Source organism: Lissotriton helveticus, chromosome 1_1 (assembly GCF_964261635.1).
Source record: "Lissotriton helveticus chromosome 1_1, aLisHel1.1, whole genome shotgun sequence".
NCBI classification, from domain to species: domain Eukaryota; kingdom Metazoa; phylum Chordata; class Amphibia; order Caudata; family Salamandridae; genus Lissotriton; species Lissotriton helveticus.
This window is the reverse complement of record NC_136057.1, coordinates 1,021,680,449-1,021,693,485: the sequence shown is the minus strand read 5'-3', so window position 1 is coordinate 1,021,693,485 and position 13,037 is coordinate 1,021,680,449.

The following is a 13,037-nucleotide window of genomic DNA, read 5'->3' as shown; positions in this document are numbered from 1 at the left end:
GCAAGAGCACGCGAGGGCGTACCTGCGTGATAGCGCCTAGCTGCGGAGAAGTGGAGAGCCTGCCAAGCGGCGCTGAGGTGCGCTAGTACCTGCCCCTCCGAGGCCTGTGGACCGCAAGAAGTGGAGAGCCCAGTCGAGCGGCGCCGAGGTGAGCGCGATGTCCCTGCACCCCTTCGAGGCTTGAAGACGGCGAGGGTGAGTCCCCAGCACACGCGACCGCTAGACAAGCCAGAGCGGGTCCACACGTGCGCCTGAGACTGCCGAGAGCCGGGGAACATGGCGGCCATGTTGAAGTCAGGCGCCGGCCCTCAATAGACCCACGCGTCTCACACGGCGGCCATTTTAAAGTCAGGCAAGCCCTCAATAGACTCACGCGTCCCACACGGCGGCCATTTTAAAGTCAGGCAAGTGACCCGAGCACCTAAAAAGGCGGGAACAAAGCCAAATACATCACGCAGGAGCAGCAGAAGACAATTATAAGCTGAAACACTCACAAGCACTACTAAAGAGTACAAGAACAATCAAATACTGCTGACAATAAGTGCAAATACCTACTATACAGAACCACCATGTCTGATACCGATGCCCAAAGTACGTCTTCGACCGGAGGTGCACCCACGCAACCCACCACAATGGCGGTGCCTCAAGTAGCGTCCATAGGAGCACCTTTCATGCGACAACCACAGCCGCTGGTGCTGACGCCTGGCAACACCATGGGCCCTGCATGGAAAACCTGGAGCGAGGACTTTGAAGATTACATGGAAGGGTCTCTTGTACAAGACTCTAAGCGCAAGCTGGTTGCGTTACGAAATCTTGCTGGCCAAGAAATAGCACAAATAATCAAAGAAATGCCCAACGTTGCCACAGCCACTTATGACGAAGTGAAGGCTGCCCTTGATCGGCGATTCCTGCACAAGCGCAATGTCGATTACGAACGCTATGTGTTCAACCTAGCGTCTCAGGAGAAAGGAGAGTGCATGGGTGATTTCATCACACGCATCAAAAGGATGACGCGTCACTGTGACTTCGAAAACTTCAAGACGGAAGACGCATTACGGCTCCGAATCATCGATGGTTGCCGCTCAGAATCGCTACGAAGACGCCTCCTAAAGAAGTCCTACACACTAGAACAAATCGAAGAACTTACAAGGATTAACGACCAAGCAGAAGACCATGCTAAGAGGATGGAAACACACAAGCCTGAACACAAAGACAAAGACAAAGACCACAAAGAGCAGGTTTTCCGAATACAGTCGCGCACAAACATCCGCCCAGGGTCGAGTGCGCATAGGACAAGCAAGCATCACCGCAGCTCTCGGAAATCACCACCCCGCCGAGACTCACGACATACCAAACACACCAAACCTGCACCTGCCTCTTATCGATGCGGTCAAGACTACCCCCACTCAGGGCAGTGTCCGGCCATCGGCCAACGATGTCACCGATGCGGAAAAGACAATCACTTTGAGATAGCCTGCCAGGCCAGACAATCTGCCCGAAGGTCACCCACTCCACGATCTGACACCCGGCACCATGCCCGTGCTGTAACGAGAAGAGAGAGCCACTCGTCGGACTCCTCAGGTTCTAGTACCCGCTCGACATATTCCCACCACCGACACAGCCGATCCACAAGTGCGCCTCGTTCCCGTCATCACTCCACGAGGTCACGGGCTCACCGCTCTTCATCCAACAGCTCATCGGCACTCACCACAGTGTCACAAGACAGTGACCAATATGTCTGTAGAGTGTTTGACTCGTCAACAACAATGCAGGACAGTGACGAATACATATGCATGGTGGCTGACCCAGATCGGCTCAAACGATATCCAAAACTAGACATCCTGATAGGAGACCATCCAGCGAAATTTGTCCTGGACTCAGGTGCTTCGTTGAATTATATATGCGTGCTAGAATACCAGAAGATGAAGAACCGACCCAAACTAGAGCCAGCGGCAGTCCGCATTTTCACATGGATGTGCCGGAAACCACTGCCGTGCCTTGGCCGATTTCATACCACACTGACTTTCAAGAACAGGAAAATTCCTGCATACGTCCACGTCGTGGAAGGACCCGACTTCGCCGACTGCTTGCTCAGTCTGCCAACAGCGGAACGACTGAAGCTGGTGGAGCTGCTATACATGACGGAAGATGCCCCTGACATCGTGGCAAAATTCCCGAAACTGTTCAAAGGTCTGGGCAAACTGAACCATTTCAAAGTAAAGCTCCACATCAACGAAAACATCACACCTGTTGCCCAGCATCACAGGAAGGTGCCCTTCCACTTGCAACAAGCCGTTGATGACGAGCTACAAGACCTTTTACAATCAGACATCATAGAACGCACGTCTGGACCCACCCCTTGGGTATCACCGGTCGTGGTGGTCCCGAAGAAAGGACAAGACAACAAAGTCCGGCTATGCGTGGACATGAGAGCGCCCAACACCGCCATCGAACGGGAGCGACACCCAGGGCCTCATATCAGTGATATGATCACGAAACTGAATGGTGCTACAATTTTCTCCAAACTTGACCTTAACAAAGGTTACCACCAACTGGAGCTCCATGAACAATCGCGCTATATCACGACATTTACCACGCATCAAGGCTTATTCCGATACAAGCGCCTGAACTTCGGCATTTCATCAGCCGCCGAAATCTTCCAGGAAACGATCCGAAAGGTCATACAAGGGATCCCGAACTCCTTCAACTACAGCGACGACCTGCTGGTCTTCGGCAAAGATCAAGTTGAACATGACACCGCGCTGGATAGAGTGTGCCACGCGCTACTGCAGGCAAACCTGACACTGAATGCCCAGAAGTGCGAATTCCACAAAAGCACCCTCAAATTCTATGGCCATACCTTTTCAAGTGAAGGCATGACACCAGACCCCGACAAGGTAGCCGCACTTGCTGACACTCCGACACCCAATGATGTAAGTGACCTCCGCTCCTTCCAGGAATGGCGAGCTACTGCGCGCGATACATCCGCGACTACGCTACCATCAGCTACCCGCTCCGAGAACTGACACGTCAAGGACAACCCTTTGAGTGGTCACGAGCGTGTGCCAAAGCCTTCACAGAAATAAAACAAGCTGTTGGGTCTGCCACTAACCTAGCATACTTTGACACAAACAAAAGGACAGAGATCACTGTTGACGCCAGTCCGGTGGGTCTGGGGGCCATTCTCGCCCAATACCGTGAACATTCTGATCAACGGCACATCATCGCCTATGCGAGTCGCAGCCTCACGGACACGGAAAGAGCATACTCCCAACCGGAGAAGGAAAGCTTGGCTGTGGTGTGGGCGTGCGAACACTTTCACTTGTTTGTATATGGAAAACATTTTACCATCATTACTGATCATCAAGCCCTCCTCACAATCTTTGGCAATCCCAACGCTAAGATGCCGCCCCGCATCGAACGATGGGGTCTGAGACTCCAAGACTATGTGTACACGATCGTTCACAAACCAGGAAAAGCTGAAAACCCTGCGGACTATATGTCCCGCCACCCGTTGCCGAGTGCCACGAAAACTGTATCTCTTGCAGACGATTACATCCATTTCGTCATTGATGCAGCGTGTCCTCCTGCAGTCCCCCTGGAAACCATCCAAAATGCATCTGCTTCTGACCCGCTGATTCAAACTGTCATGTCCCACGTGCGCAACAACTCCTGGCGCAACGCACTGAACAACGCGCCTGGATCGGATCCTCCCCTGCACGACCTCACAGCGTTCCACCGTGTTCGTGAGGAATTGTCCATCAGTGACAACGGCCTTCTCTTGCGAGGGGGAAGGATCGTGATTCCTCACAACCTGCGCCAAGGCATCATTAATCTAGCCCACGAAGGACACAGAGGCCTGAACGCCACAAAGAAGACTTTGAGAGAACGAGTCTGGTTCCCCTCTCTCGACTCCATGGTAGAGACAACTCTAAAAGACTGCATGACGTGCCAACTAGTGAGTCGTGAAGAATCACCAGCACCTCTTCAAATGTCCGAACTGCCAGATGAGGTGTGGAAGCAAGTAGCGGTCGACTTCTTTGGACCGCTCCAGTCTGGACAATACATCATGGTTGTCATGGATGAATATTCAAGATTTCCCTTCGCACACATGATAGCATCCACCAGAGCAACTGCTGTCATTCCCATACTGGACGACATCTTTGCAGCATGGGGTGTCCCCGCAAGAGTCAAGTCCGACAACGGGCCTCCGTTCAATGGCCATGAGTTCGCGGATTTTGCGAAGCATCTCGACTTCAAACATCACAAAATAACTCCACTGTGGCCGCAAGCCAATGGCATGGTAGAGAGATTTATGGGTACATTAAAGAAAGCCATCCAACAAGCAGAGATAACACGCCGCGATGTCCAACAAACTTTGAACGAAGTACTAAGGGCCTACCGGACCACTCCCCACAACACCACGAATCAGTGCCCAGCCACAATAATGTTGGGAAGGACACCGAGAACAAGAGTGCCCATGGTAAACGCCACGCCTCAATCAAGGACCGTCACTGTGGACCACGAAACACTAGTCGACATTGACAAGGAAAGGAAACAGAAAATGAAGACCTATGCAGACAGTCGCCGGCACGCCAAAGAAGCTGATATCCGCGAAGGCGACTGGGTCATAGTGAGAGGAGACCGGCGAACGAAAGCAGACAGCCGATACCTGAACCTTCCCTTACAAGTCCACAAGAGGAAAGGAACCATGATTACAGCCAAAGCTGATCACAAGCAAATAACGAGAAATATATCTCACTTCAAAAGACACTATCCAGTGAACAGACATGAATCATCCTCAGGCCACACGTCCAGTGACTCTACCAGTCAGAACGACAACGCCGAGATCCACCATTATCAACAGCCGAGAATGGCCAATAGTCCTGAGCGACGCCGACACACGCCAGAGAGAGAGACTCGCCCCAAACGCCTGGTGAGGAAACCACGGCGACTCGTCGAAGAAATGTAGCACCACTTCTTTGAACAAAAGGGGGAGATGTCGTGTCGTTATGCCTGACTGTCCAGTGAGACAGGTCAGGCAATGAGGAGGAGGGAAAGAAGGACAGGAAAAGGAGGAGCATTTAGGTTGTGAGCCAGTAACTTCCTGGCAGGGAATAAAGAAGGTTGCCCCTGTTAGAGCTCCGTGTCCTGTGATCATTTGGGCGGGTAAAGGTGTGACAGGTGCAGGCCTCTGCGAGTGCTACCTCCTGCTGAGGAAGGGCATTCAGACAAAATCACGTGTCAAAGAATGCTCAGAAATGACAACAGTTATAGCAAAAACTGGTGATGAACACTTTTTTCACTAGTGAGGCACTGAAATTACGATGAACTGCATTTATAAGAAGGTAATGGAGATTTTTTGCTTAGATACTGGTATTGTGCCCTCTCCCACTTGCATATGTCCAGTGGACCCACCAAGCGTAGGTTCCTCCCACACTATGTTGATGGGATTTTGAATATTGGAGATTTTTATATTTTTGAACCGAACGTAAGATGTTACCTGTATGCGGTAGGTGTGACAATCGGGCTGCTGCAAGCAGAGTGCTAGAGCTAAATTCAACTCTCCAAGGGCAACCATCGCTCACTTTTTTCGGTTGAAGGAGGTGTTGCACTGCACACAGCTGTCCCAGTGCTTTCTTTGCAACTTTTAAAAAACACTCTTTTATAAATATTGGGTCGGCTGGTGGTGTTCACCAGTAACAGGAGAGTTTAATCATGACTCCGCAGCTCGGTAACTGTTTAATAAACCATGTAATTTCTCTCAGTGTTTGTAAACACCAGAAGAGATTTTAAAAAATGTATGCTTTCCTAAAAAGTGGTGTTGTGTGGTCTTGGTTAGCAAACTTCACGTTTGGAGGTAGGGGATGTCTTTGCTTGCCTCTCAACCTTGTCCAAGGGTGGGGAATTGTGTTTTTGCCTCCCTCCATACTCTCGACCAGTGTGGCTTTAGTGCAGTGCGACTGGTGCAGCCGCACATGGCGCTGACCTGGAGGGGGACACTGACCTCAGGGAAGGCCTGTGTTTATCAATCGTGTAGGATTTCAAAGCACCTGCTGCAGTTTTCCTTGTGTGTCCAGCTTTCAGGCAGCAATAAAAAATGTAATGATAATTCTTGTGATTAATGTTCCTGCTAGACTCAGAGAGAGAGAGAGAGAGAGAGAGAGAGAGAGAGAGAGAGAGATTGGAGTTTTGCATAGTGGCAGTTTTGACTCGCCATAAAGTAGCACAGAGGGGTAATATGCCTGCTGCAAAGAACAGGTCTGTACTTTATGTGAATAGCTGAGTGGATTAATAAAGCCAGGTTTTACCAGTGCTTTAAAACACATTAAATGTATCTGAAAGAGGGGCTATGAAGAGATGAGGGGCACTTTTGCAAGGTTGTAGCAAGGGAATCTGAGGAGGAGGTCATATGAGGGGGGCACCAAAAAAGATTGTCGCACTTGGCGACTCCAGAGCTAAAGCTGGCCATGTTCTCAACGGTGGGGAGATTTCTTCCTTCTCTGCAGTGGCCAATGACAGGAGGTGTATTGTCTTCTCCCTACCTTGACCATTGGTATGGGTTGGCTGTTTCCTCCAGGAAATAAGAAATAAATCTCACTCTGGACAAGGGCTTTGGTTTTGTTTAGAAAGATGATTGACCAACACAATCCTCCTACCTTGATGCTCCGTGAGTACAGGAAAAATATGTTTCACATTTTAGCCAGCCAAGGATGGCGATATTTGAATCCAGCCCCGTCCTAGTCCTGGCCAAGTCGAGGGGGTGGGAAAGGGGTGGTTTTAAAGGACCTGTGGGTTGATGGATTTACACTCGGCCTGTGGTGAGAGATCTGCATAAGTGAGTGGGCCTGGCATATTGCAGCACGGGCTGCTCCACCATGATGCCCCACTGTAACGATCCTCCAGACACCAAAGATTATGTAGAAAAGGTTCTTTATTCATGTAGGACTTGGCACCCCAGCTTGCTAGCTTCAGCTACAGCGCTGGCTCCAGAGTAACTGGTCACTGAATCAACAGCATACATTCCACAGTGGAGCTTGGTAACTACAAGATTCCAGGACTCTGATGTCACAGCTGCAATGTTGAAGCAGGAGCTCACAGGGAGATATGTTACAATGGCTGGAGTAAGATGTTAGATATAGGATACAAAATACCACAGCCACTTTATTGTTCCCTTCAGTATTCATGAACATTGAGCGCCCCGTGAACGTGATGTGTTCTTGTTTCAAATGCTCGTGCTATTTTCTGATCTGTCTGCAGAACTATTATCCTTTGTTCGGGAACATATATAGACATATACAACACTGCCTCCTGTGCTCCGGACACTAGTTTTTTACTTAATCATTGAAAAACGCCTGGATCAACATCGAAAGACCTGTAAAAGGCACCACAAGGGGGCAAACACTAGTACGGTGTCCCTCTCAAGTACAGAAGTCTGACTTTACTTTGTGATGACAAAAGACTGCATTGTAAAGCCTGCAATGATCCTTTTTGGCCAATGATTTCCTTATATATCTTAAAATTGAATTTTAATTTAATAATACAAAACGATGAGTGGACAGTAAATTATAGCAGATCTTCAGATGTCACGTTACATTTTTTGTTCAACATCAAGAAACACATATGTAGTAGACCCTTGTTTGGTTTTAGTTCAATCTTAAATACATGTTGTATTGTAGGGTTATTTGCTAAAAACCGAACCTGCCTATGAATGAAATTCATATAAAGTAGGATTTAATTTTGTGGCTCTAAAATGTGGATTTTATTGAGTGCTTATTACTGGGACGTGAGTGCAGTTCATAGGACTTGAAATGATCATTTACAGACTGGCTGTAACAATGCATGCTCCACAAATTAGCAGCACCCTGCCCATCAACCTGTCAATTCCCTCAAACCGTTTAGGGGGAAGTCTTCTGTCTTTAACAGCAGACCCAGAGCTGGCTTCGTTGTCCAAACCCCTTTCTCTGGTCCTAGACTGCCGGCTGACACAACATCAGAGGACACCCCTTGTTTGAGTGGCCTTCTGGTGGTGTCTCAGCCATGTTCTCCTGTCCAGTAGTGGAATGCATAACGGGGGACCTGGGCAGGAAAAATCAAAAGATATCCCCCTCCTCATATGCAGTTATAAAATTCTCAGCATATCAGGAATAATTTCTGTATTTCAAATACAATTGAGGTCTTTAGGGGGTCGCGTTTAAAAATAAAAATATAGCCATCTGGCATGCCACTCCACCATGACATGGCAGAGTAATGGGAATGGTTTATTTTTGTCAACAATGTTCGCTGTTCAAACCGCTCCTGGCCACTAAGTCCTAGAGGCCACTTTGCCAATGTCTTTGTTTCTCAGAAAAAGATCCCAAAACAGTGACAACCCGTGAGCTTGGGATTCAAACTTAAGTTATATTGTTGGACAGCTTGAAAAACAACCATTCTCTTTGCACGAACAGGACAGAACAGGGTGAGCAGCAGCAATCCAAATGTCCTTGCACAAACTGGACTGTACATTCCAGACATCAATCAGTTCAAGAGTCCCTCACATACAGAACAGGTACTTTGTGGAAAGCAGCAATGCTTTCGCTCCTCACACACAAAGCACGACAACAGCAGTGCAAGCGTCATACACATGCAAACAGTGTAACAGAAGGAACCAGCGTCCCTCGTTTCAGGAGGACATCTGTACATAATGGCCAGCCTGAGTGCAGGGCTCTTTTATATGTGAAAGTGCTAATGTCTGGCAATAGCTCTTTTATATGTGAAAGTGCTAAAGTTCTGGCAATAGCAAATGAAGCTTGCCTCTTACAATTCATAAGCAACTCTCCTCATCAAATCTTTCTGGCTGTTACACATTAATATCTAGTTTCGTATATATAGAACGATATCACCTCAGTGCCAAAGCACCGTAATATCATGTTGTATGATTAACCAACTGGATGGTATTCGTATTATCTGCTTCGGAAGGATGAAAGGTTGAGAAGTCTCTACTGGACTCAAACGCAGATCTTGATTTCAACACATAAGCTCTCCGCGCCATCTTACAGGCGTGCCTTCAAATGGCTTAAATCGGAGTCAAGAGGCGGCTGTAGCTTCATGTCACTCACAGTGACATCTTCCGCTGCACATTATACAGCATTGCCTCATTTATGCCTCCTCATTGCACATCAGAACGTGCATTATCCGCGCCGTCAGTTGGGTAAACTACGTGGAGTATCGTAAAGAGTATTCATCTCATTACCTCGAAGTCGCAAGAATGGGAGCAGGCGCTATATAAACCAAGTTTGAATTGTGACCTGATAGCTGTCCTTAGTTTCAGCAGCGGTCCGTTCCACTTACACTACACCTGCACTCTGCTTCAGCCAGTATCTCTTGGGGTCTTAGCTACATCAGTAGACCTCGAGCCAGTCTATTTTTATGAGGCCCCTTGCTCTTCCCCGGGACTGCGGCTCCACGGGGGACTCTGCACTGCCGCTGAGAGATGCAGCCTTCAGCCTCCTTGTAATCGCGCGGGCCGTGCTCTGCCTGCAGCCCCCACCCAAGGCTCTTGTTAGGATCACAGATGTGCCTGTTAGGGCAGCCCGGCCTGGTCCCTGCGGAGGAGTGACATGCGTGCGCTTGTGTTTCAACGCCGAGGGCTGCGTCTGGAGAGACGGACCCATCTCACCTCAGTCATCATTCTGAGCCAGAGCCTAAGGGGGTACCGGCAGCGCTGTCCCTGCAGCGCTGACCTGTCAGCTTCTTCAGAAGCTCTGCTGGAATCTGCATTACCACAACCTGACTGAAAAGAAGCTCTGTTCCTTCCTTTATGTGTACAAGTACATATACGTACCTACAAGGGCTTCTGTGCCTACTTACAACTTGGCGGTAAAAAGATTTGGGGCGACCTTGCTTAGCACAGAGAACAAACCACGTACATTTATCATTTAGGGTGTCCATGCTACCAGACCCCCCCCCCCTCGCCCCGATGCCACCCTCATGGCATAATTAAAGACTTTGCATGTGTAATCCTTGTGACGTGTGTACATAGACAGCATAAACAAACACAGCGTCTTTGGCAGGGATCAATTTTTTCACTCATGGGCAGAGTTAAAAAATGCATGGCCTCTGGTCCTGAACTGTGCGCAGTGATTACTTTCTGCTGGTGTTTACCGGTGGCCCCCAGCGACGCTCATTTTCGTGGAGTGAGACTTATGTTTTTTATCAACAGACTTCGACCCAGAACAAAAGAGAGAGAGAAAAGCAAGAAGAGAACGATAAAATGAAAACATAAAAAACGGAGAAGGCAGAGATGAAGAGTAACCTGCCAGATTGTGCCAAAGAGCCAAGAAATGTGGAGTAGTGGAAGAAAGATACATGAGGTGGACCAAAGGCAAGACAACTTTGGGAATCGGCACCTCCTGTATTCGGAGTCACCAGCGGCAGTCTCTGTAGAAAGGCTGTGGAATTGTTGTAGGAATCTGCACATACCCTGAACTAAGCCCAGGACAACAGAACCTCAGTGAATAGGTGGTGTACCAACCTACCACATCCGTATTCAAAATCCCAAACCGACTAACTATAGTGTCTCATTCATTCTCCGTCTACAGCGGAGCTATCAATGATTAGACAACCCAGAACACGTACTCTGTCTTGGGAATCGCGGAAGCCAAACACTCTTTCACTTACTCACTGATACCTGTCCAAAATGCAAGTAATCCGAGACGCTGTATAGTTTAAAATGTTTATTTCAACTAACGCGCTGTATGGTGCATTACACAAGCCAATACTAGCAGCAAAATGCATAAACACAATAAAATACAAACGGGGATAACGTTATAAAACACTGGAAAAGGACTACATGACCTGACCACCCTCCCCTTGACAAGAGATAGTTTATTTTAAAAAGTAAGACCTCTGGGCTTTGTCAGCAGCAGACCTCATACCTCAAGGACCAAATGCAATGTTCACATCGCAGGACAAGCACAGCTCTTCTTGCCGGAAAGGTGTCTCCAAGTGTGTCAAAAACATGTTACGGGTGCAATATTAAAAAGTACGCGATTTCCAGAAGTGCAGCTGTGTGTAGCATGTTATGTCTAGGTGCGAGGGACTGATCATAACAGAACAAAAAGGGGCATTGTTGTGTAACCTTGAACACCATGTGCAGACTAAACCTCAGAACACAGCAAAGAACTTGCAAGGTAGACAGTTGGCATGTGAAAGGAGCACAAACTGAGTCTTGAGAAATATATGCATGCAGTGTTGTGCGCAAAAGCAGCCTCATGGCAGCGAATCTCATGCTGACATAACAAATGTCGACAATGGACCTATAAGCCTTACTACACCATAAGTCCATCGTTAGTAGACTCCCCAAAAATAAAATTTCAAAAAGCGTGAGCAGATATCAATAGGCCTCTCCATAAATTTGGAAAAAAGAAAGACGAAATCCTGTGTAAAAAATACAAATCCTTCCCGATACGCCTCGATCCAAAATCTACTCAACATTTTTACTACTTTCGGGAAATACTCCGCTATGCCATCAATTGGCCAAAATCAATATTCTATGTCTTCCACGGCCCCACGCCTTGACTACCTAAAGGATGCAACATAGAAGTGACTAGGGAGGGCTTCACATATCTACGAATCTTCATCACTTCAGACCCCAAAACCTTTTACAACAGAAATCTAGTCGCCCCTCTGCAGAGATTTAAGGAAGATGTCAGACATTGGAGGTCATTGCCGCTGTCGCAACTGGGTCATGCGGCCCTGTTTAAAATGCTAGCACTACCAAGTTTCGTTTATTCACTCCATGACTGCCCATATTTTATCCCAGACTCTTATTTTGTTAGTGTGGAGGCAGAAGTTCGGACACTGTTGTGGGAGGGCAGGATGCCACGTAGGTGCCCTAGGTAAATTGACAAAGAGTTGGTACAACGGAGGCATCACACTCCCAGACTTACATCTTTATTACAGGGCATCACAATTAGTGGCAACAAACCACTGGCTGAACAGTCCCCCATCGAATCCGGTGTACCACCTTGATAGATACCAGACTGGCTGGGAGGGGTATTTAGGAGTCTTATATAATAAACTCTGCAAGGGGAGATATCTTGGTCCAATGGCTCATACGGTCTCTGTCTGGCGGTTGGCTAACAAACGTTTGGGTTGGCAGGGTAGGCTGACTAAGTCCACACATCTAGGGTCCTCTCAACAACTGGGATTATTGTGCCATCAAGTAGGGTTCGACAGATGGGATATGATAGGGATCTCCACTGTCAGGGACCTTTTACACAAAGGGAAATTACTCACATTTACGGAACTGCAAGTGAAACACGAACTGGCACCAACAGAGTTTTCAGGTACCTACAAATCCGTCATGCGCTTAACACTGCATTAACAGACCTGACGACTGCCCCGGACTCATCCCCTCTGGAAGATCGACTTCTCTCTGAGCCCCTCCCCACCAGGGCCATTTCCCTTACTTACCGTAAGCTGTGTAACAACCTCCCAGATCCCTTCCTTACTCTTAGAGACAGATGGCAATCAGCCTTAGGACAGCTTGACGATGAGGACTGGCAGACGACCCTGATGTCCCCTAGGGAAGCTGCGATTAACCAACGCTTCAGACTGATTCAACTGAAGGTCCTACATAGGACATATCTTACCTGGGTAACACTAGCTAAGATAGGGACACAACAAGATGTGCTTTGCTTGCGTGGCTGCAACCAAATTGCTACATTCTATCACATATTATGGGACTGCCCCTATATAATAAGATGCAGGAAGCGCAGGGTAAATCACTCGTGCTCACACCCCCAATGGGAATCCTGAATGTTTGGGTAGCAAATGATCTCACAGACAACAATTCACCACCCTGGGATACATCCTGGTTAAGAAAGCCATTGCTATAAAATGGGGGCTGCTGAGAAGCCATTGGTGATTGGGTGGGTGGCGGAAATGGACAAATGCATGGTTGCCGAAAAAGAAGTTTATAAAGGTAGAGGATGTCCTGAGAAATGAGACAAAAAGTGGGGGGCCTGGAATGCCTATCGGGGGAAACTCTGCAT